Genomic DNA, 15,026 nt, shown 5'->3' with positions numbered 1-15,026 from the left:
AAAAGAAGCCTACGGCACCTGGTATTCCCAGGCGGTCTCCCATCCAGGTACTAACCAGGCCCGACCCTGCTTAGCCTCCGAGATCAGACGAGATCGGGCGCTTTCAGGGTGATGTGGCCGTAGGCGATCTCTAACGGCACGCTCAACCCTCTTGACCTTGGCGGCGCCAAGATGGGAAACGAGGAAAAAAACAGGGCAAGTCCAGAACTCCCCCAAAAAAAAGAAGCCTACGGCACCTGGTATTCCCAGGCGGTCTCCCATCCAGGTACTAACCAGGCCCAACCCTGCTTAGCCTCCGAGATCAGACGAGATCGGGCGCTTTCAGGGTGATGTGGCTGTAGGCGATCTCTTATGGCACGCTCAACCCTCTTGACTTTGGCGGCACCAAGATGGGAAACGAGGAAAAAAACAGGGCAAGTCCAGAACTCCAAGAAAAAAAGAAGCCTACGGCACCTGGTATTCCCAGGCGGTCTCCCATCCAGGTACTAACCAGGCCCGACCCTGCTTAGCCTCCGAGATCAGACGAGATCGGGCTCTTTCAGGGTGATGTGGCCGTAGGCGATCTCTAACGGCACGCTCAACCCTCTTGACCTTGGCGGCGCCAAGATGGGAAACGAGGAAAAAAAACAGGGCAAGTCCAGAAATCCAAGAAAAAAAGAAGCCTACGGCACCTGGTATTCCCAGGCGGTCTCCCATCCAGGTACTAACCAGGCCCGACCCTGCTTAGCCTCCGAGATCAGACGAGATCGGGCGCTTTCAGGGTGATGTGGCCGTAGGCGATCTCTTACGGCACGCTCAACCCTCTTGACTTTGGCGGCACCAAGATGGGAAACGAGGAAAAAAACAGGGCAAGTCCAGAACTCCAAGAAAAAAAGAAGCCTACGGCACCTGGTATTCCCAGGCGGTCTCCCATCCAGGTACTAACCAGGCCCAACCCTGCTTAGCCTCCGAGATCAGACGAGATCGGGCGCTTTCAGGGTGATGTGGCCGTAGGCGATCTCTCACGGCACGCTCAACCCTCTTGACTTTGGCGGCGCCAAGATGGGAAACGAGGAAAAAAAACAGGGCAAGTCCAGAAATCCAAGAAAAAAAGAAGCCTACGGCACCTGGTATTCCCAGGCGGTCTCCCATCCAGGTACTAACCAGGCCCGACCCTGCTTAGCCTCCGAGATCAGACGAGATCGGGCGCTTTCAGGGTGATGTGGCCGTAGGCGATCTCTAACGGCACGCTCAACCCTCTTGACCTTGGCGGCGCCAAGATGGGAAACGAGGAAAAAAAACAGGGCAAGTCCAGAAGGCCCCCCAAAAAAAGAAGCCTACGGCACCTGGTATTCCCAGGCGGTCTCCCATCCAGGTACTAACCAGGCCCGACCCTGCTTAGCCTCCGAGATCAGACGAGATCGGGCGCTTTCAGGGTGATGTGGCCGTAGGCGATCTCTAATGGCACGCTCAACCCTCTTGACCTTGGCGGCGCCAAGATGGGAAACGAGGAAAAAAAACAGGGCAAGTCCAGAACTCCCCCAAAAAAAAGAAGCCTACGGCACCTGGTATTCCCAGGCGGTCTCCCATCCAGGTACTAACCAGGCCCGACCCTGCTTAGCCTCCGAGATCAGACGAGATCGGGCGCTTTCAGGGTGATGTGGCCGTAGGCGATCTCTTACCGCACGCTCAACCCTCTTGACTTTGGCGGCGCCAAGATGGGAAACGAGGAAAAAAAACAGGGCAAGTCCAGAACTCCAAAAAAAAAGAAGCCTACGGCACCTGGTATTCCCAGGCGGTCTCCCATCCAGGTACTAACCAGGCCCGACCCTGCTTAGCCTCCGAGATCAGACGAGATCGGACGCTTTCAGGGTGATGTGGCCGTAGGCGATCTCTTACGGCACGCTCAACCCTCTTGACTTTGGCGGCACCAAGATGGGAAACGAGGAAAAAAACAGGGCAAGTCCAGAACTCCAAGAAAAAAAGAAGCCTACGGCACCTGGTATTCCCAGGCGGTCTCCCATCCAGGTACTAACCAGGCCCGACCCTGCTTAGCCTCCGAGATCAGACGAGATCGGGCGCTTTCAGGGTGATGTGGCCGTAGGCGATCTCTAACGGCACGCTCAACCCTCTTGACCTTGGCGGCGCCAAGATGGGAAACGAGGAAAAAAAACAGGGCAAGTCCAGAAATCCAAGAAAAAAAGAAGCCTACGGCACCTGGTATTCCCAGGCGGTCTCCCATCCAGGTACTAACCAGGCCCGACCCTGCTTAGCCTCCGAGATCAGACGAGATCGGGCGCTTTCAGGGTGATGTGGCCGTAGGCGATCTCTAACGGCACGCTCAACCCTCTTGACCTTGGCGGCGCCAAGATGGGAAACGAGGAAAAAAAACAGGGCAAGTCCAGAACGCCCCCCAAAAAAAGAAGCCTACGGCACCTGGTATTCCCAGGCGGTCTCCCATCCAGGTACTAACCAGGCCCGACCCTGCTTAGCCTCCGAGATCAGACGAGATCGGGCGCTTTCAGGGTGATGTGGCCGTAGGCGACCTCTAACGGCACGCTCAACCCTCTTGACCTTGGCGGCGCCAAGATGGGAAACGAGGAAAAAAAACAGGGCAAGTCCAGAACTCCCCCAAAAAAAAGAAGCCTACGGCACCTGGTATTCCCAGGCGGTCTCCCATCCAGGTACTAACCAGGCCCGACCCTGCTTAGCCTCCGAGATCAGACGAGATCGGGCGCTTTCAGGGTGATGTGGCCGTAGGCGATCTCTAACGGCACGCTCAACCCTCTTGACCTTGGCGGCGCCAAGATGGGAAACGAGGAAAAAAACAGGGCAAGTCCAGAACTCCCCCAAAAAAAAAGAAGCCTACGGCACCTGGTATTCCCAGGCGGTCTCCCATCCAGGTACTAACCAGGCCCGACCCTGCTTAGCCTCCGAGATCAGATGAGATCGGGCGCTTTCAGGGTGATGTGGCCGTAGGCGATCTCTTACGGCACGCTCAACCCTCTTGACTTTGGCGGCACCAAGATGGGAAACGAGGAAAAAAACAGGGCAAGTCCAGAACTCCAAGAAAAAAAGAAGCCTACGGCACCTGGTATTCCCAGGCGGTCTCCCATCCAGGTACTAACCAGGCCCGACCCTGCTTAGCCTCCGAGATCAGACGAGATCGGGCGCTTTCAGGGTGATGTGGCCGTAGGCGATCTCTAACGGCACGCTCAACCCTCTTGACCTTGGCGGCGCCAAGATGGGAAACGAGGAAAAAAAACAGGGCAAGTCCAGAAATCCAAGAAAAAAAGAAGCCTACGGCACCTGGTATTCCCAGGCGGTCTCCCATCCAGGTACTAACCAGGCCCGACCCTGCTTAGCCTCCGAGATCAGACGAGATCGGGCGCTTTCAGGGTGATGTGGCCGTAGGCGATCTCTTACGGCACGCTCAACCCTCTTGACTTTGGCGGCACCAAGATGGGAAACGAGGAAAAAAACAGGGCAAGTCCAGAACTCCAAGAAAAAAAGAAGCCTACGGCACCTGGTATTCCCAGGCGGTCTCCCATCCAGGTACTAACCAGGCCCGACCCTGCTTAGCCTCCGAGATCAGACGAGATCGGGCGCTTTCAGGGTGATGTGGCCGTAGGCGATCTCTTACGGCACGCTCAACCCTCTTGACTTTGGCGGCGCCAAGATGGGAAACGAGGAAAAAAAACAGGGCAAGTCCAGAAATCCAAGAAAAAAAGAAGCCTACGGCACCTGGTATTCCCAGGCGGTCTCCCATCCAGGTACTAACCAGGCCCGACCCTGCTTAGCCTCCGAGATCAGACGAGATCGGGCGCTTTCAGGGTGATGTGGCCGTAGGCGATCTCTAACGGCACGCTCAACCCTCTTGACCTTGGCGGCGCCAAGATGGGAAACGAGGAAAAAAAACAGGGCAAGTCCAGAACGCCCCCCAAAAAAAGAAGCCTACGGCACCTGGTATTCCCAGGCGGTCTCCCATCCAGGTACTAACCAGGCCCGACCCTGCTTAGCCTCCGAGATCAGACGAGATCGGGCGCTTTCAGGGTGATGTGGCCGTAGGCGATCTCTAACGGCACGCTCAACCCTCTTGACCTTGGCGGCGCCAAGATGGGAAACGAGGAAAAAAAACAGGGCAAGTCCAGAACTCCCCCAAAAAAAAGAAGCCTACGGCACCTGGTATTCCCAGGCGGTCTCCCATCCAGGTACTAACCAGGCCCGACCCTGCTTAGCCTCCGAGATCAGACGAGATCGGGCGCTTTCAGGGTGATGTGGCCGTAGGCGATCTCTTACGGCACGCTCAACCCTCTTGACTTTGGCGGCGCCAAGATGGGAAACTAGGAAAAAAAACAGGGCAAGTCCAGAACTCCAAGAAAAAAAGAAGCCTACGGCACCTGGTATTCCCAGGCGGTCTCCCATCCAGGTACTAACCAGGCCCGACCCTGCTTAGCCTCCGAGATCAGACGAGATCGGGCGCTTTCAGGGTGATGTGGCCGTAGGCGATCTCTTACGGCACGCTCAACCCTCTTGACTTTGGCGGCACCAAGATGGGAAACGAGGAAAAAAACAGGGCAAGTCCAGAACTCAAAGAAAAAAAGAAGCCTACGGCACCTGGTATTCCCAGGAGGTCTCCCATCCAGGTACTAACCAGGCCCGACCCTGCTTAGCCTCCGAGATCAGACGAGATCGGGCGCTTTCAGGGTGATGTGGCCGTAGGCGATCTCTAACGGCACGCTCAACCCTCTTGACCTTGGCGGCGCCAAGATGGGAAACGAGGAAAAAAAACAGGGCAAGTCCAGAACGCCCCCCAAAAAAAGAAGCCTACGGCACCTGGTATTCCCAGGCGGTCTCCCATCCAGGTACTAATCAGGCCCGACCCTGCTTAGCCTCTGAGATCAGACGAGATCGGGCGCTTTCAGGGTGATGTGGCCGTAGGCGATCTCTAACGGCACGCTCAACCCTCTTGACCTTGGCGGCGCCAAGATGGGAAACGAGGAAAAAAAACAGGGCAAGTCCAGAACTCCCCCAAAAAAAAGAAGCCTACGGCACCTGGTATTCCCAGGCGGTCTCCCATCCAGGTACTAACCAGGCCCGACCCTGCTTAGCCTCCGAGATCAGACGAGATCGGGCGCTTTCAGGGTGATGTGGCCGTAGGCGATCTCTAACGGCACGCTCAACCCTCTTGACCTTGGCGGCGCCAAGATGGGAAACGAGGAAAAAAACAGGGCAAGTCCAGAACTCCCCCAAAAAAAAGAAGCCTACGGCACCTGGTATTCCCAGGCGGTCTCCCATCCAGGTACTAACCAGGCCCGACCCTGCTTAGCCTCCGAGATCAGACGAGATCGGGCGCTTTCAGGGTGATGTGGCCGTAGGCGATCTCTTACGGCACGCTCAACCCTCTTGACTTTGGCGGCACCAAGATGGGAAACGAGGAAAAAAACAGGGCAAGTCCAGAACTCCAAGAAAAAAAGAAGCCTACGGCACCTGGTATTCCCAGGCGGTCTCCCATCCAGGTACTAACCAGGCCCGACCCTGCTTAGCCTCCGAGATCAGACGAGATCGGGCGCTTTCAGGGTGATGTGGCCGTAGGCGATCTCTAACGGCACGCTCAACCCTCTTGACCTTGGCGGCGCCAAGATGGGAAACAAGGAAAAAAAACAGGGCAAGTCCAGAAATCCAAGAAAAAAAGAAGCCTACGGCACCTGGTATTCCCAGGCGGTCTCCCATCCAGGTACTAACCAGGCCCGACCCTGCTTAGCCTCCGAGATCAGACGAGATCGGGCGCTTTCAGGGTGATGTGGCCGTAGGCGATCTCTTACGGCACGCTCAACCCTCTTGACTTTGGCGGCACCAAGATGGGAAACGAGGAAAAAAACAGGGCAAGTCCAGAACTCCAAGAAAAAAAGAAGCCTACGGCACCTGGTATTCCCAGGCGGTCTCCCATCCAGGTACTAACCAGGCCCGACCCTGCTTAGCCTCCGAGATCAGACGAGATCGGGCGCTTTCAGGGTGATGTGGCCGTAGGCGATCTCTTACGGCACGCTCAACCCTCTTGACTTTGGCGGCGCCAAGATGGGAAACGAGGTAAAAAAACAGGGCAAGTCCAGAAATCCAAGAAAAAAAGAAGCCTACGGCACCTGGTATTCCCAGGCGGTCTCCCATCCAGGTACTAACCAGGCCCGACCCTGCTTAGCCTCCGAGATCAGACGAGATCGGGCGCTTTCAGGGTGATGTGGCCGTAGGCGATCTCTAACGGCACGCTCAACCCTCTTGACCTTGGCGGCGCCAAGATGGGAAACGAGGAAAAAAAACAGGGCAAGTCCAGAACGCCCCCCAAAAAAAGAAGCCTACGGCACCTGGTATTCCCAGGCGGTCTCCCATCCAGGTACTAACCAGGCCCGACCCTGCTTAGCCTCCGAGATCAGACGAGATCGGGCGCTTTCAGGGTGATGTGGCCGTAGGCAATCTCTAACGGCACGCTCAACCCTCTTGACCTTGGCGGCACCAAGATGGGAAACGAGGAAAAAAAACAGGGCAAGTCCAGAACTCCCCCAAAAAAAAGAAGCCTACGGCACCTGGTATTCCCAGGCGGTCTCCCATCCAGGTACTAACCAGGCCCGACCCTGCTTAGCCTCCGAGATCAGACGAGATCGGGCGCTTTCAGGGTGATGTGGCCGTAGGCGATCTCTAATGGCACGCTCAACCCTCTTGACCTTGGCGGCGCCAAGATGGGAAACGAGGAAAAAAACAGGGCAAGTCCAGAACTCCCCCAAAAAAAAGAAGCCTACGGCACCTGGTATTCCCAGGCGGTCTCCCATCCAGGTACTAACCAGGCCCGACCCTGCTTAGCCTCCGAGATCAGACGAGATCGGGCGCTTTCAGGGTGATGTGGCCGTAGGCGATCTCTTACGGCACGCTCAACCCTCTTGACTTTGGCGGCACCAAGATGGGAAACGAGGAAAAAAACAGGGCAAGTCCAGAACTCCAAGAAAAAAAGAAGCCTACGACACCTGGTATTCCCAGGCGGTCTCCCATCCAGGTACTAACCAGGCCCGACCCTGCTTAGCCTCCGAGATCAGACGAGATCGGGCGCTTTCAGGGTGATGTAGCCGTAGGCGATCTCTAACGGCACGCTCAACCCTCTTGACCTTGGCGGCGCCAAGATGGGAAACGAGGAAAAAAAACAGGGCAAGTCCAGAAATCCAAGAAAAAAAGAAGCCTACGGCACCTGGTATTCCCAGGCGGTCTCCCATCCAGGTACTAACCAGGCCCGACCCTGCTTAGCCTCCGAGATCAGACGAGATCGGGCGCTTTCAGGGTGATGTGGCCGTAGGCGATCTCTTACGGCACGCTCAACCCTCTTGACTTTGGCGGCGCCAAGATGGGAAACGAGGAAAAAAAACAGGGCAAGTCCAGAACTCCAAGAAAAAAAGAAGCCTACGGCACCTGGTATTCCCAGGCGGTCTCCCAGGCGGTCTCCCATCCAGGTACTAACCAGGCCCGACCCTGCTTAGCCTCCGAGATCAGACGAGATCGGGCGCTTTCAGGGTGATGTGGCCGTAGGCGATCTCTTACGGCACGCTCAACCCTCTTGACTTTGGCGGCACCAAGATGGGAAACGAGGAAAAAAACAGGGCAAGTCCAGAACTCCAAGAAAAAAAGAAGCCTACGGCACCTGGTATTCCCAGGCGGTCTCCCATCCAGGTACTAACCAGGCCCGACCCTGCTTAGCCTCCGAGATCAGACGAGATCGGGCGCTTTCAGGGTGATGTGGCCGTAGGCGATCTCTAACGGCACGCTCAACCCTCTTGACCTTGGCGGCGCCAAGATGGGAAACGAGGAAAAAAAACAGGGCAAGTCCAGAACGCCCCCCAAAAAAAGAAGCCTACGGCACCTGGTATTCCCAGGCGGTCTCCCATCCAGGTACTAATCAGGCCCGACCCTGCTTAGCCTCCGAGATCAGACGAGATCGGGCGCTTTCAGGGTGATGTGGCCGTAGGCGATCTCTAACGGCACGCTCAACCCTCTTGACCTTGGCGGCGCCAAGATGGGAAACGAGGAAAAAAAACAGGGCAAGTCCAGAACTCCCCCAAAAAAAAGAAGCCTACGGCACCTGGTATTCCCAGGCGGTCTCCCATCCAGGTACTAACCAGGCCCGACCCTGCTTAGCCTCCGAGATCAGACGAGATCGGGCGCTTTCAGGGTAATGTGGCCGTAGGCGATCTCTAACGGCACGCTCAACCCTCTTGACCTTGGCGGCGCCAAGATGGGAAACGAGGAAAAAAACAGGGCAAGTCCAGAACTCCCCCAAAAAAAAGAAGCCTACGGCACCTGGTATTCCCAGGCGGTCTCCCATCCAGGTACTAACCAGGCCCGACCCTGCTTAGCCTCCGAGATCAGACGAGATCGGGCGCTTTCAGGGTGATGTGGCCGTAGGCGATCTCTAACGGCACGCTCAACCCTCTTGACCTTGGCGGCGCCAAGATGGGAAACGAGGAAAAAAAACAGGGCAAGTCCAGAACGCCCCCCAAAAAAAGAAGCCTACGGCACCTGGTATTCCCAGGCGGTCTCCCATCCAGGTACTAACCAGGCCCGACCCTGCTTAGCCTCCGAGATCAGACGAGATCGGGCGCTTTCAGGGTGATGTGGCCGTAGGCGATCTCTAACGGCACGCTCAACCCTCTTGACCTTGGCGGCGCCAAGATGGGAAACGAGGAAAAAAAACAGGGCAAGTACAGAACTCCCCCAAAAAAAAGAAGCCTACGGCACCTGGTATTCCCAGGCGGTCTCCCACCCAGGTACTAACCAGGCCCGACCCTGCTTAGCCTCCGAGATCAGACGAGATCGGGCGCTTTCAGGGTGATGTGGCCGTAGGCGATCTCTTACGGCACGCTCAACCCTCTTGACTTTGGCGGCGCCAAGATGGGAAACGAGGAAAAAAAACAGGGCAAGTCCAGAACTCCAAGAAAAAAAGAAGCCTACGGCACCTGGTATTCCCAGGCGGTCTCCCATCCAGGTACTAACCAGGCCCGACCCTGCTTAGCCTCCGAGATCAGACGAGATCGGGCGCTTTCAGGGTGATGTGGCCGTAGGCGATCTCTTACGGCACGCTCAACCCTCTTGACTTTGGCGGCACCAAGATGGGAAACGAGGAAAAAAACAGGGCAAGTCCAGAACTCCAAGAAAAAAAGAAGCCTACGGCACCTGGTATTCCCAGGCGGTCTCCCATCCAGGTACTAACCAGGCCCGACCCTGCTTAGCCTCCGAGATCAGACGAGATCGGGCGCTTTCAGGGTGATGTGGCCGTAGGCGATCTCTAACGGCACGCTCAACCCTCTTGACCTTGGCAGCGCCAAGATGGGAAACGAGGAAAAAAAACAGGGCAAGTCCAGAAATCCAAGAAAAAAAGAAGCCTACGGCACCTGGTATTCCCAGACGGTCTCCCATCCAGGTACTAACCAGGCCCGACCCTGCTTAGCCTCCGAGATCAGACGAGATCGGGCGCTTTCAGGGTGATGTGGCCGTAGGCGATCTCTAACGGCACGCTCAACCCTCTTGACCTTGGCGGCGCCAAGATGGGAAACGAGGAAAAAAAACAGGGCAAGTCCAGAACGCCCCCCAAAAAAAGAAGCCTACGGCACCTGGTATTCCCAGGCGGTCTCCCATCCAGGTACTAACCAGGCCCAACCCTGCTTAGCCTCCGAGATCAGACGAGATCGGGCGCTTTCAGGGTGATGTGGCCGTAGGCGATCTCTAACGGCACGCTCAACCCTCTTGACCTTGGCGGCGCCAAGATGGGAAACGAGGAAAAAAAACAGGGCAAGTCCAGAACTCCCCCAAAAAAAAGAAGCCTACGGCACCTGGTATTCCCAGGCGGTCTCCCATCCAGGTACTAACCAGGCCCGACCCTGCTTAGCCTCCGAGATCAGACGAGATCGGGCGCTTTCAGGGTGATGTGGCCGTAGGCGATCTCTAACGGCACGCTCAACCCTCTTGACCTTGGCGGCGCCAAGATGGGAAACGAGGAAAAAAACAGGGCAAGTCCAGAACTCCCCCAAAAAAAAGAAGCCTACGGCACCTGGTATTCCCAGGCGGTCTCCCATCCAGGTACTAACCAGGACCGACCCTGCTTAGCCTCCGAGATCAGACGAGATCGGGCGCTTTCAGGGTGATGTGGCCGTAGGCGATCTCTTACGGCACGCTCAACCCTCTTGACTTTGGCGGCACCAAGATGGGAAACGAGGAAAAAAACAGGGCAAGTCCAGAACTCCAAGAAAAAAAGAAGCCTACGGCACCTGGTATTCCCAGGCGGTCTCCCATCCAGGTACTAACCAGGCCCGACCCTGCTTAGCCTCCGAGATCAGACGAGATCGGGCGCTTTCAGGGTGATGTGGCCGTAGGCGATCTCTAACGGCACGCTCAACCCTCTTGACCTTGGCGGCGCCAAGATGGGAAACGAGGAAAAAAAACAGGGCAAGTCCAGAAATCCAAGAAAAAAAGAAGCCTACGGCACCTGGTATTCCCAGGCGGTCTCCCATCCAGGTACTAACCAGGCCCGACCCTGCTTAGCCTCCGAGATCAGACGAGATCGGGCGCTTTCAGGGTGATGTGGCCGTAGGCGATCTCTTACGGCACGCTCAACCCTCTTGACTTTGGCGGCGCCAAGATGGGAAACGAGGAAAAAAAACAGGGCAAGTCCAGAAATCCAAGAAAAAAAGAAGCCTACGGCACCTGGTATTCCCAGGCGGTCTCCCATCCAGGTACTAACCAGGCCCGACCCTGCTTAGCCTCCGAGATCAGACGAGATCGGGCGCTTTCAGGGTGATGTGGCCGTAGGCGATCTCTAACGGCACGCTCAACCCTCTTGACCTTGGCGGCGCCAAGATGGGAAACGAGGAAAAAAAACAGGGCAAGTCCAGAACGCCCCCCAAAAAAAGAAGCCTACGGCACCTGGTATTCCCAGGCGGTCTCCCATCAAGGTACTAACCAGGCCCGACCCTGCTTAGCCTCCGAGATCAGACGAGATCGGGCGCTTTCAGGGTGATGTGGCCGTAGGCGATCTCTAACGGCACGCTCAACCCTCTTGACCTTGGCGGCGCCAAGATGGGAAACGAGGAAAAAAAACAGGGCAAGTCCAGAACTCCCCCAAAAAAAAGAAGCCTACGGCACCTGGTATTCCCAGGCGGTCTCCCATCCAGGTACTAACCAGGCCCGACCCTGCTTAGCCTCCGAGATCAGACGAGATCGGGCGCTTTCAGGGTGATGTGGCCGTAGGCGATCTCTTATGGCACGCTCAACCCTCTTGACTTTGGCGGCGCCAAGATGGGAAACGAGGAAAAAAAACAGGGCAAGTCCAGAACTCCAAGAAAAAAAGAAGCCTACGGCACCTGGTATTCCCAGGCGGTCTCCCATCCAGGTACTAACCAGGCCCGACCCTGCTTAGCCTCCGAGATCAGACGAGATCGGGCGCTTTCAGGGTGATGTGGCTGTAGGCGATCTCTTACGGCATGCTCAACCCTCTTGACTTTGGCGGCACCAAGATGGGAAACGAGGAAAAAAACAGGGCAAGTCCAGAACTCCAAGAAAAAAAGAAGCCTACGGCACCTGGTATTCCCAGGCGGTCTCCCATCCAGGTACTAACCAGGCCCGACCCTGCTTAGCCTCCGAGATCAGACGAGATCGGGCGCTTTCAGGGTGATGTGGCCGTAGGCGATCTCTAACGGCACGCTCAACCCTCTTGACCTTGGCGGCGCCAAGATGGGAAACGAGGAAAAAAAACAGGGCAAGTCCAGAAATCCAAGAAAAAAAGAAGCCTACGGCACCTGGTATTCCCAGGCGGTCTCCCATCCAGGTACTAACCAGGCCCGACCCTGCTTAGCCTCCGAGATCAGACGAGATCGGGCGCTTTCAGGGTGATGTGGCCGTAGGCGATCTCTAACGGCACGCTCAACCCTCTTGACCTTGGCGGCGCCAAGATGGGAAACGAGGAAAAAAAACAGGGCAAGTCCAGAACGCCCCCCAAAAAAAGAAGCCTACGGCACCTGGTATTCCCAGGCGGTCTCCCATCCAGGTACTAACCAGGCCCGACCCTGCTTAGCCTCCGAGATCAGACGAGATCGGGCGCTTTCAGGGTGATGTGGCCGTAGGCGATCTCTAACGGCACGCTCAACCCTCTTGACCTTGGCGGCGCCAAGATGGGAAACGAGGAAAAAAAACAGGGCAAGTCCAGAACTCCCCCAAAAAAAAGAAGCCTACGGCACCTGGTATTCCCAGGCGGTCTCCCATCCAGGTACTAACCAGGCCCGACCCTGCTTAGCCTCCGAGATCAGACGAGATCGGGCGCTTTCAGGGTGATGTGGCCGCAGGCGATCTCTAACGGCACGCTCAACCCTCTTGACCTTGGCGGCGCCAAGATGGGAAACGAGGAAAAAAACAGGGCAAGTCCAGAACTCCCCCAAAAAAAAGAAGCCTACGGCACCTGGTATTCCCAGGCGGTCTCCCATCCAGGTACTAACCAGGCCCGACCCTGCTTAGCCTCCGAGATCAGACGAGATCGGGCGCTTTCAGGGTGATGTGGCCGTAGGCGATCTCTAACGGCACGCTCAACCCTCTTGACCTTGGCGGCGCCAAGATGGGAAACGAGGAAAAAAACAGGGCAAGTCCAGAACTCCCCCAAAAAAAAGAAGCCTACGGCACCTGGTATTCCCAGGCGGTCTCCCATCCAGGTACTAACCAGGCCCGACCCTGCTTAGCCTCCGAGATCAGACGAGATCGGGCGCTTTCAGGGTGATGTGGCCGTAGGCGATCTCTAACGGCACGCTCAACCCTCTTGACCTTGGCGGCGCCAAGATGGGAAACGAGGAAAAAAAACAGGGCAAGTCCAGAACGCCCCCCAAAAAAAGAAGCCTACGGCACCTGGTATTCCCAGGCGGTCTCCCATCCAGGTACTAACCAGGCCCGACCCTGCTTAGCCTCCGAGATCAGACGAGATCGGCGCTTTCAGGGTGATGTGGCCGTAGGCGATCTCTAACGGCACGCTCAACCCTCTTGACCTTGGCGGCGCCAAGATGGGAAACGAGGAAAAAAAACAGGGCAAGTCCAGAACGCCCCCCAAAAAAAGAAGCCTACGGCACCTGGTATTCCCAGGCGGTCTCCCATCCAGGTACTAACCAGGCCCGACCCTGCTTAGCCTCCGAGATCAGACGAGATCGGGCGCTTTCAGGGTGATGTGGCCGTAGGCGATCTCTAACGGCACGCTCAACCCTCTTGACCTTGGCGGCGCCAAGATGGGAAACGAGGAAAAAAAACAGGGCAAGTCCAGAACTCCCCCAAAAAAAAGAAGCCTACGGCACCTGGTATTCCCAGGCGGTCTCCCATCCAGGTACTAACCAGGCCCGACCCTGCTTAGCCTCCGAGATCAAACAAGATCGGGCGCTTTCAGGGTGATGTGGCCGTAGGCGATCTCTAACGGCACGCTCAACCCTCTTGACCTTGGCGGCGCCAAGATGGGAAACGAGGAAAAAAACAGGGCAAGTCCAGAACTCCCCCAAAAAAAAGAAGCCTACGGCACCTGGTATTCCCAGGCGGTCTCCCATCCAGGTACTAACCAGGCCCGACCCTGCTTAGCCTCCGAGATCAGACGAGATCGGGCGCTTTCAAGGTGATGCGGCCGTAGGCGATCTCTTACGGCACGCTCAACCCTCTTGACTTTGGCGGCACCAAGATGGGAAACGAGGAAAAAAACAGGGCAAGTCCAGAACTCCAAGAAAAAAAGAAGCCTACGGCACCTGGTATTCCCAGGCGGTCTCCCTTCCAGGTACTAACCAGGCCCGACCCTGCTTAGCCTCCGAGATCAGACGAGATCGGGCGCTTTCAGGGTGATGTGGCCGTAGGCGATCTCTAACGGCACGCTCAACCCTCTTGACCTTGGCGGCGCCAAGATGGGAAACGAGGAAAAAAAACAGGGCAAGTCCAGAAATCCAAGAAAAAAAGAAGCCTACGGCACCTGGTATTCCCAGGCGGTCTCCCATCCAGGTACTAACCAGGCCCGACCCTGCTTAGCCTCCGAGATCAGACGAGATCGGGCGCTTTCAGGGTGATGTGGCCGTAGGCGATCTCTTACGGCACGCTCAACCCTCTTGACTTTGGCGGCGCCAAGATGGGAAACGAGGAAAAAAAACAGGGCAAGTCCAGAAATCCAAGAAAAAAAGAAGCCTACGGCACCTGGTATTCCCAGGCGGTCTCCCATCCAGGTACTAACCAGGCCCGACCCTGCTTAGCCTCCGAGATCAGACGAGATCGGGCGCTTTCAGGGTGATGTGGCCGTAGGCGATCTCTAACGGCACGCTCAACCCTCTTGACCTTGGCGGCGCCAAGATGGGAAACGAGGAAAAAAAACAGGGCAAGTCCAGAACGCCCCCCAAAAAAAGAAGCCTACGGCACCTGGTATTCCCAGGCGGTCTCCCATCCAGGTACTAACCAGGCCCGACCCTGCTTAGCCTCCGAGATCAGACGAGATCGGGCGCTTTCAGGGTGATGTGGCCGTAGGCGATCTCTAACGGCACGCTCAACCCTCTTGACCTTGGCGGCGCCAAGATGGGAAACGAGGAAAAAAACAGGGCAAGTCCAGAACTCCCCCAAAAAAAAGAAGCCTACGGCACCTGGTATTCCCAGGCGGTCTCCCATCCAGGTACTAACCAGGCCCGACCCTGCTTAGCCTCCGAGATCAGACGAGATCGGGCGCTTTCAAGGTGATGTTGCCGTAGGCGATCTCTTACGGCACGCTCAACCCTCTTGACTTTGGCGGCACCAAGATGGGAAACGAGGAAAAAAACAGGGCAAGTCCAGAACTCCAAGAAAAAAAGAAGCCTACGGCACCTGGTATTCCCAGGCGGTCTCCCATCCAGGTACTAACCAGGCCCGACCCTGCTTAGCCTCCGAGATCAGACGAGATCGGGCGCTTTCAGGGTGATGTGGCCGTAGGCGATCTCTAACGGCACGCTCAACCCTCTTGACCTTGGCGGCGCCAAGATGGGAAACGA

The 15,026-nt window shown here is 56.5% G+C and overlaps 68 non-coding genes and 1 pseudogene across 68 annotated transcripts; all 69 read right to left on the bottom strand.

Annotated features, from left to right (window-relative positions):
- Positions 1-6: 6 nt before the first annotated feature.
- LOC141118065 (5S ribosomal RNA) lies at positions 7-125 on the bottom strand. The gene has a single exon (XR_012237452.1). It is a non-coding gene; the product is annotated as a 5S ribosomal RNA (ribosomal RNA).
- A 99-nt stretch (positions 126-224) lies between these two features.
- LOC141120253 (5S ribosomal RNA) lies at positions 225-343 on the bottom strand. The gene has a single exon (XR_012239579.1). It is a non-coding gene; the product is annotated as a 5S ribosomal RNA (ribosomal RNA).
- Positions 344-441: 98 nt separating this feature from the next.
- On the bottom strand, positions 442-560 carry LOC141120339 (5S ribosomal RNA). Its single transcript, XR_012239662.1, has one exon. It is a non-coding gene; the product is annotated as a 5S ribosomal RNA (ribosomal RNA).
- Positions 561-659: 99 nt separating this feature from the next.
- Positions 660-778, bottom strand: LOC141118063 (5S ribosomal RNA). The gene has a single exon (XR_012237450.1). It is a non-coding gene; the product is annotated as a 5S ribosomal RNA (ribosomal RNA).
- Positions 779-876: 98 nt separating this feature from the next.
- Positions 877-995, bottom strand: LOC141120964 (5S ribosomal RNA). Its single transcript, XR_012240108.1, has one exon. It is a non-coding gene; the product is annotated as a 5S ribosomal RNA (ribosomal RNA).
- A 99-nt stretch (positions 996-1,094) lies between these two features.
- LOC141118062 (5S ribosomal RNA) lies at positions 1,095-1,213 on the bottom strand. Its single transcript, XR_012237449.1, has one exon. It is a non-coding gene; the product is annotated as a 5S ribosomal RNA (ribosomal RNA).
- A 100-nt stretch (positions 1,214-1,313) lies between these two features.
- On the bottom strand, positions 1,314-1,432 carry LOC141118061 (5S ribosomal RNA). The gene has a single exon (XR_012237448.1). It is a non-coding gene; the product is annotated as a 5S ribosomal RNA (ribosomal RNA).
- A 100-nt stretch (positions 1,433-1,532) lies between these two features.
- Positions 1,533-1,651, bottom strand: LOC141118060 (5S ribosomal RNA). Its single transcript, XR_012237447.1, has one exon. It is a non-coding gene; the product is annotated as a 5S ribosomal RNA (ribosomal RNA).
- A 98-nt stretch (positions 1,652-1,749) lies between these two features.
- Positions 1,750-1,868, bottom strand: LOC141120202 (5S ribosomal RNA). The gene has a single exon (XR_012239529.1). It is a non-coding gene; the product is annotated as a 5S ribosomal RNA (ribosomal RNA).
- Positions 1,869-1,966: 98 nt separating this feature from the next.
- Positions 1,967-2,085, bottom strand: LOC141118059 (5S ribosomal RNA). The gene has a single exon (XR_012237446.1). It is a non-coding gene; the product is annotated as a 5S ribosomal RNA (ribosomal RNA).
- A 99-nt stretch (positions 2,086-2,184) lies between these two features.
- Positions 2,185-2,303, bottom strand: LOC141118058 (5S ribosomal RNA). The gene has a single exon (XR_012237445.1). It is a non-coding gene; the product is annotated as a 5S ribosomal RNA (ribosomal RNA).
- Positions 2,304-2,403: 100 nt separating this feature from the next.
- LOC141118057 (5S ribosomal RNA) lies at positions 2,404-2,522 on the bottom strand. Its single transcript, XR_012237444.1, has one exon. It is a non-coding gene; the product is annotated as a 5S ribosomal RNA (ribosomal RNA).
- Positions 2,523-2,622: 100 nt separating this feature from the next.
- On the bottom strand, positions 2,623-2,741 carry LOC141118056 (5S ribosomal RNA). Its single transcript, XR_012237443.1, has one exon. It is a non-coding gene; the product is annotated as a 5S ribosomal RNA (ribosomal RNA).
- A 100-nt stretch (positions 2,742-2,841) lies between these two features.
- LOC141120834 (5S ribosomal RNA) lies at positions 2,842-2,960 on the bottom strand. The gene has a single exon (XR_012239984.1). It is a non-coding gene; the product is annotated as a 5S ribosomal RNA (ribosomal RNA).
- Positions 2,961-3,058: 98 nt separating this feature from the next.
- On the bottom strand, positions 3,059-3,177 carry LOC141118055 (5S ribosomal RNA). Its single transcript, XR_012237442.1, has one exon. It is a non-coding gene; the product is annotated as a 5S ribosomal RNA (ribosomal RNA).
- A 99-nt stretch (positions 3,178-3,276) lies between these two features.
- On the bottom strand, positions 3,277-3,395 carry LOC141118054 (5S ribosomal RNA). Its single transcript, XR_012237441.1, has one exon. It is a non-coding gene; the product is annotated as a 5S ribosomal RNA (ribosomal RNA).
- A 98-nt stretch (positions 3,396-3,493) lies between these two features.
- On the bottom strand, positions 3,494-3,612 carry LOC141118052 (5S ribosomal RNA). Its single transcript, XR_012237439.1, has one exon. It is a non-coding gene; the product is annotated as a 5S ribosomal RNA (ribosomal RNA).
- Positions 3,613-3,711: 99 nt separating this feature from the next.
- LOC141118051 (5S ribosomal RNA) lies at positions 3,712-3,830 on the bottom strand. The gene has a single exon (XR_012237438.1). It is a non-coding gene; the product is annotated as a 5S ribosomal RNA (ribosomal RNA).
- A 100-nt stretch (positions 3,831-3,930) lies between these two features.
- Positions 3,931-4,049, bottom strand: LOC141118050 (5S ribosomal RNA). The gene has a single exon (XR_012237437.1). It is a non-coding gene; the product is annotated as a 5S ribosomal RNA (ribosomal RNA).
- Positions 4,050-4,149: 100 nt separating this feature from the next.
- LOC141118049 (5S ribosomal RNA) lies at positions 4,150-4,268 on the bottom strand. The gene has a single exon (XR_012237436.1). It is a non-coding gene; the product is annotated as a 5S ribosomal RNA (ribosomal RNA).
- Positions 4,269-4,367: 99 nt separating this feature from the next.
- Positions 4,368-4,486, bottom strand: LOC141118048 (5S ribosomal RNA). The gene has a single exon (XR_012237435.1). It is a non-coding gene; the product is annotated as a 5S ribosomal RNA (ribosomal RNA).
- Positions 4,487-4,584: 98 nt separating this feature from the next.
- LOC141117903 (5S ribosomal RNA) lies at positions 4,585-4,703 on the bottom strand. Its single transcript, XR_012237296.1, has one exon. It is a non-coding gene; the product is annotated as a 5S ribosomal RNA (ribosomal RNA).
- A 100-nt stretch (positions 4,704-4,803) lies between these two features.
- LOC141120459 (5S ribosomal RNA) lies at positions 4,804-4,922 on the bottom strand. Its single transcript, XR_012239779.1, has one exon. It is a non-coding gene; the product is annotated as a 5S ribosomal RNA (ribosomal RNA).
- A 100-nt stretch (positions 4,923-5,022) lies between these two features.
- On the bottom strand, positions 5,023-5,141 carry LOC141118047 (5S ribosomal RNA). Its single transcript, XR_012237434.1, has one exon. It is a non-coding gene; the product is annotated as a 5S ribosomal RNA (ribosomal RNA).
- A 99-nt stretch (positions 5,142-5,240) lies between these two features.
- Positions 5,241-5,359, bottom strand: LOC141118046 (5S ribosomal RNA). Its single transcript, XR_012237433.1, has one exon. It is a non-coding gene; the product is annotated as a 5S ribosomal RNA (ribosomal RNA).
- Positions 5,360-5,457: 98 nt separating this feature from the next.
- LOC141118045 (5S ribosomal RNA) lies at positions 5,458-5,576 on the bottom strand. The gene has a single exon (XR_012237432.1). It is a non-coding gene; the product is annotated as a 5S ribosomal RNA (ribosomal RNA).
- Positions 5,577-5,675: 99 nt separating this feature from the next.
- Positions 5,676-5,794, bottom strand: LOC141118044 (5S ribosomal RNA). The gene has a single exon (XR_012237431.1). It is a non-coding gene; the product is annotated as a 5S ribosomal RNA (ribosomal RNA).
- A 98-nt stretch (positions 5,795-5,892) lies between these two features.
- Positions 5,893-6,011, bottom strand: LOC141118043 (5S ribosomal RNA). Its single transcript, XR_012237430.1, has one exon. It is a non-coding gene; the product is annotated as a 5S ribosomal RNA (ribosomal RNA).
- A 99-nt stretch (positions 6,012-6,110) lies between these two features.
- Positions 6,111-6,229, bottom strand: LOC141118041 (5S ribosomal RNA). Its single transcript, XR_012237428.1, has one exon. It is a non-coding gene; the product is annotated as a 5S ribosomal RNA (ribosomal RNA).
- A 100-nt stretch (positions 6,230-6,329) lies between these two features.
- On the bottom strand, positions 6,330-6,448 carry LOC141118040 (5S ribosomal RNA). Its single transcript, XR_012237427.1, has one exon. It is a non-coding gene; the product is annotated as a 5S ribosomal RNA (ribosomal RNA).
- Positions 6,449-6,548: 100 nt separating this feature from the next.
- Positions 6,549-6,667, bottom strand: LOC141118039 (5S ribosomal RNA). The gene has a single exon (XR_012237426.1). It is a non-coding gene; the product is annotated as a 5S ribosomal RNA (ribosomal RNA).
- Positions 6,668-6,766: 99 nt separating this feature from the next.
- Positions 6,767-6,885, bottom strand: LOC141118038 (5S ribosomal RNA). Its single transcript, XR_012237425.1, has one exon. It is a non-coding gene; the product is annotated as a 5S ribosomal RNA (ribosomal RNA).
- A 98-nt stretch (positions 6,886-6,983) lies between these two features.
- Positions 6,984-7,102, bottom strand: LOC141120295 (5S ribosomal RNA). Its single transcript, XR_012239620.1, has one exon. It is a non-coding gene; the product is annotated as a 5S ribosomal RNA (ribosomal RNA).
- Positions 7,103-7,201: 99 nt separating this feature from the next.
- LOC141118037 (5S ribosomal RNA) lies at positions 7,202-7,320 on the bottom strand. The gene has a single exon (XR_012237424.1). It is a non-coding gene; the product is annotated as a 5S ribosomal RNA (ribosomal RNA).
- A 99-nt stretch (positions 7,321-7,419) lies between these two features.
- On the bottom strand, positions 7,420-7,550 carry LOC141120588 (5S ribosomal RNA; annotated as a pseudogene).
- A 98-nt stretch (positions 7,551-7,648) lies between these two features.
- On the bottom strand, positions 7,649-7,767 carry LOC141118036 (5S ribosomal RNA). The gene has a single exon (XR_012237423.1). It is a non-coding gene; the product is annotated as a 5S ribosomal RNA (ribosomal RNA).
- A 100-nt stretch (positions 7,768-7,867) lies between these two features.
- Positions 7,868-7,986, bottom strand: LOC141119902 (5S ribosomal RNA). Its single transcript, XR_012239235.1, has one exon. It is a non-coding gene; the product is annotated as a 5S ribosomal RNA (ribosomal RNA).
- A 100-nt stretch (positions 7,987-8,086) lies between these two features.
- On the bottom strand, positions 8,087-8,205 carry LOC141120109 (5S ribosomal RNA). Its single transcript, XR_012239439.1, has one exon. It is a non-coding gene; the product is annotated as a 5S ribosomal RNA (ribosomal RNA).
- Positions 8,206-8,304: 99 nt separating this feature from the next.
- On the bottom strand, positions 8,305-8,423 carry LOC141118035 (5S ribosomal RNA). Its single transcript, XR_012237422.1, has one exon. It is a non-coding gene; the product is annotated as a 5S ribosomal RNA (ribosomal RNA).
- A 100-nt stretch (positions 8,424-8,523) lies between these two features.
- On the bottom strand, positions 8,524-8,642 carry LOC141118034 (5S ribosomal RNA). Its single transcript, XR_012237421.1, has one exon. It is a non-coding gene; the product is annotated as a 5S ribosomal RNA (ribosomal RNA).
- Positions 8,643-8,742: 100 nt separating this feature from the next.
- LOC141119874 (5S ribosomal RNA) lies at positions 8,743-8,861 on the bottom strand. The gene has a single exon (XR_012239208.1). It is a non-coding gene; the product is annotated as a 5S ribosomal RNA (ribosomal RNA).
- Positions 8,862-8,960: 99 nt separating this feature from the next.
- On the bottom strand, positions 8,961-9,079 carry LOC141118033 (5S ribosomal RNA). Its single transcript, XR_012237420.1, has one exon. It is a non-coding gene; the product is annotated as a 5S ribosomal RNA (ribosomal RNA).
- A 98-nt stretch (positions 9,080-9,177) lies between these two features.
- Positions 9,178-9,296, bottom strand: LOC141118032 (5S ribosomal RNA). Its single transcript, XR_012237419.1, has one exon. It is a non-coding gene; the product is annotated as a 5S ribosomal RNA (ribosomal RNA).
- Positions 9,297-9,395: 99 nt separating this feature from the next.
- On the bottom strand, positions 9,396-9,514 carry LOC141119919 (5S ribosomal RNA). The gene has a single exon (XR_012239252.1). It is a non-coding gene; the product is annotated as a 5S ribosomal RNA (ribosomal RNA).
- A 100-nt stretch (positions 9,515-9,614) lies between these two features.
- LOC141120952 (5S ribosomal RNA) lies at positions 9,615-9,733 on the bottom strand. Its single transcript, XR_012240096.1, has one exon. It is a non-coding gene; the product is annotated as a 5S ribosomal RNA (ribosomal RNA).
- A 100-nt stretch (positions 9,734-9,833) lies between these two features.
- On the bottom strand, positions 9,834-9,952 carry LOC141118030 (5S ribosomal RNA). Its single transcript, XR_012237417.1, has one exon. It is a non-coding gene; the product is annotated as a 5S ribosomal RNA (ribosomal RNA).
- Positions 9,953-10,051: 99 nt separating this feature from the next.
- LOC141120283 (5S ribosomal RNA) lies at positions 10,052-10,170 on the bottom strand. Its single transcript, XR_012239608.1, has one exon. It is a non-coding gene; the product is annotated as a 5S ribosomal RNA (ribosomal RNA).
- Positions 10,171-10,268: 98 nt separating this feature from the next.
- Positions 10,269-10,387, bottom strand: LOC141118029 (5S ribosomal RNA). The gene has a single exon (XR_012237416.1). It is a non-coding gene; the product is annotated as a 5S ribosomal RNA (ribosomal RNA).
- Positions 10,388-10,486: 99 nt separating this feature from the next.
- On the bottom strand, positions 10,487-10,605 carry LOC141118028 (5S ribosomal RNA). Its single transcript, XR_012237415.1, has one exon. It is a non-coding gene; the product is annotated as a 5S ribosomal RNA (ribosomal RNA).
- A 99-nt stretch (positions 10,606-10,704) lies between these two features.
- On the bottom strand, positions 10,705-10,823 carry LOC141118027 (5S ribosomal RNA). Its single transcript, XR_012237414.1, has one exon. It is a non-coding gene; the product is annotated as a 5S ribosomal RNA (ribosomal RNA).
- A 100-nt stretch (positions 10,824-10,923) lies between these two features.
- On the bottom strand, positions 10,924-11,042 carry LOC141119897 (5S ribosomal RNA). The gene has a single exon (XR_012239230.1). It is a non-coding gene; the product is annotated as a 5S ribosomal RNA (ribosomal RNA).
- A 100-nt stretch (positions 11,043-11,142) lies between these two features.
- On the bottom strand, positions 11,143-11,261 carry LOC141118026 (5S ribosomal RNA). Its single transcript, XR_012237413.1, has one exon. It is a non-coding gene; the product is annotated as a 5S ribosomal RNA (ribosomal RNA).
- Positions 11,262-11,360: 99 nt separating this feature from the next.
- LOC141120393 (5S ribosomal RNA) lies at positions 11,361-11,479 on the bottom strand. Its single transcript, XR_012239715.1, has one exon. It is a non-coding gene; the product is annotated as a 5S ribosomal RNA (ribosomal RNA).
- A 98-nt stretch (positions 11,480-11,577) lies between these two features.
- Positions 11,578-11,696, bottom strand: LOC141118025 (5S ribosomal RNA). The gene has a single exon (XR_012237412.1). It is a non-coding gene; the product is annotated as a 5S ribosomal RNA (ribosomal RNA).
- Positions 11,697-11,795: 99 nt separating this feature from the next.
- On the bottom strand, positions 11,796-11,914 carry LOC141118024 (5S ribosomal RNA). Its single transcript, XR_012237411.1, has one exon. It is a non-coding gene; the product is annotated as a 5S ribosomal RNA (ribosomal RNA).
- A 100-nt stretch (positions 11,915-12,014) lies between these two features.
- On the bottom strand, positions 12,015-12,133 carry LOC141118023 (5S ribosomal RNA). The gene has a single exon (XR_012237410.1). It is a non-coding gene; the product is annotated as a 5S ribosomal RNA (ribosomal RNA).
- Positions 12,134-12,233: 100 nt separating this feature from the next.
- On the bottom strand, positions 12,234-12,352 carry LOC141120009 (5S ribosomal RNA). Its single transcript, XR_012239342.1, has one exon. It is a non-coding gene; the product is annotated as a 5S ribosomal RNA (ribosomal RNA).
- A 99-nt stretch (positions 12,353-12,451) lies between these two features.
- Positions 12,452-12,570, bottom strand: LOC141118022 (5S ribosomal RNA). Its single transcript, XR_012237409.1, has one exon. It is a non-coding gene; the product is annotated as a 5S ribosomal RNA (ribosomal RNA).
- Positions 12,571-12,669: 99 nt separating this feature from the next.
- LOC141118021 (5S ribosomal RNA) lies at positions 12,670-12,788 on the bottom strand. The gene has a single exon (XR_012237408.1). It is a non-coding gene; the product is annotated as a 5S ribosomal RNA (ribosomal RNA).
- A 100-nt stretch (positions 12,789-12,888) lies between these two features.
- On the bottom strand, positions 12,889-13,006 carry LOC141120524 (5S ribosomal RNA). The gene has a single exon (XR_012239840.1). It is a non-coding gene; the product is annotated as a 5S ribosomal RNA (ribosomal RNA).
- Positions 13,007-13,106: 100 nt separating this feature from the next.
- Positions 13,107-13,225, bottom strand: LOC141118019 (5S ribosomal RNA). Its single transcript, XR_012237406.1, has one exon. It is a non-coding gene; the product is annotated as a 5S ribosomal RNA (ribosomal RNA).
- Positions 13,226-13,325: 100 nt separating this feature from the next.
- LOC141120428 (5S ribosomal RNA) lies at positions 13,326-13,444 on the bottom strand. Its single transcript, XR_012239749.1, has one exon. It is a non-coding gene; the product is annotated as a 5S ribosomal RNA (ribosomal RNA).
- Positions 13,445-13,543: 99 nt separating this feature from the next.
- LOC141120407 (5S ribosomal RNA) lies at positions 13,544-13,662 on the bottom strand. Its single transcript, XR_012239729.1, has one exon. It is a non-coding gene; the product is annotated as a 5S ribosomal RNA (ribosomal RNA).
- A 98-nt stretch (positions 13,663-13,760) lies between these two features.
- Positions 13,761-13,879, bottom strand: LOC141120160 (5S ribosomal RNA). Its single transcript, XR_012239487.1, has one exon. It is a non-coding gene; the product is annotated as a 5S ribosomal RNA (ribosomal RNA).
- Positions 13,880-13,978: 99 nt separating this feature from the next.
- On the bottom strand, positions 13,979-14,097 carry LOC141118018 (5S ribosomal RNA). Its single transcript, XR_012237405.1, has one exon. It is a non-coding gene; the product is annotated as a 5S ribosomal RNA (ribosomal RNA).
- Positions 14,098-14,196: 99 nt separating this feature from the next.
- Positions 14,197-14,315, bottom strand: LOC141118017 (5S ribosomal RNA). Its single transcript, XR_012237404.1, has one exon. It is a non-coding gene; the product is annotated as a 5S ribosomal RNA (ribosomal RNA).
- A 100-nt stretch (positions 14,316-14,415) lies between these two features.
- Positions 14,416-14,534, bottom strand: LOC141118016 (5S ribosomal RNA). The gene has a single exon (XR_012237403.1). It is a non-coding gene; the product is annotated as a 5S ribosomal RNA (ribosomal RNA).
- Positions 14,535-14,633: 99 nt separating this feature from the next.
- On the bottom strand, positions 14,634-14,752 carry LOC141120309 (5S ribosomal RNA). The gene has a single exon (XR_012239633.1). It is a non-coding gene; the product is annotated as a 5S ribosomal RNA (ribosomal RNA).
- A 98-nt stretch (positions 14,753-14,850) lies between these two features.
- LOC141118015 (5S ribosomal RNA) lies at positions 14,851-14,969 on the bottom strand. Its single transcript, XR_012237402.1, has one exon. It is a non-coding gene; the product is annotated as a 5S ribosomal RNA (ribosomal RNA).
- Between the last annotated feature and the right edge of the window lie 57 nt (positions 14,970-15,026).

This window comes from Aquarana catesbeiana, linkage group LG13, assembly GCF_042186555.1.
Source record: "Aquarana catesbeiana isolate 2022-GZ linkage group LG13, ASM4218655v1, whole genome shotgun sequence".
Classification (NCBI taxonomy): Eukaryota; Metazoa; Chordata; class Amphibia; order Anura; family Ranidae; genus Aquarana; species Aquarana catesbeiana.
The sequence above is the reverse complement of the archived record's forward strand: the minus strand, read 5'-3'. Positions and strand labels throughout refer to the sequence as shown.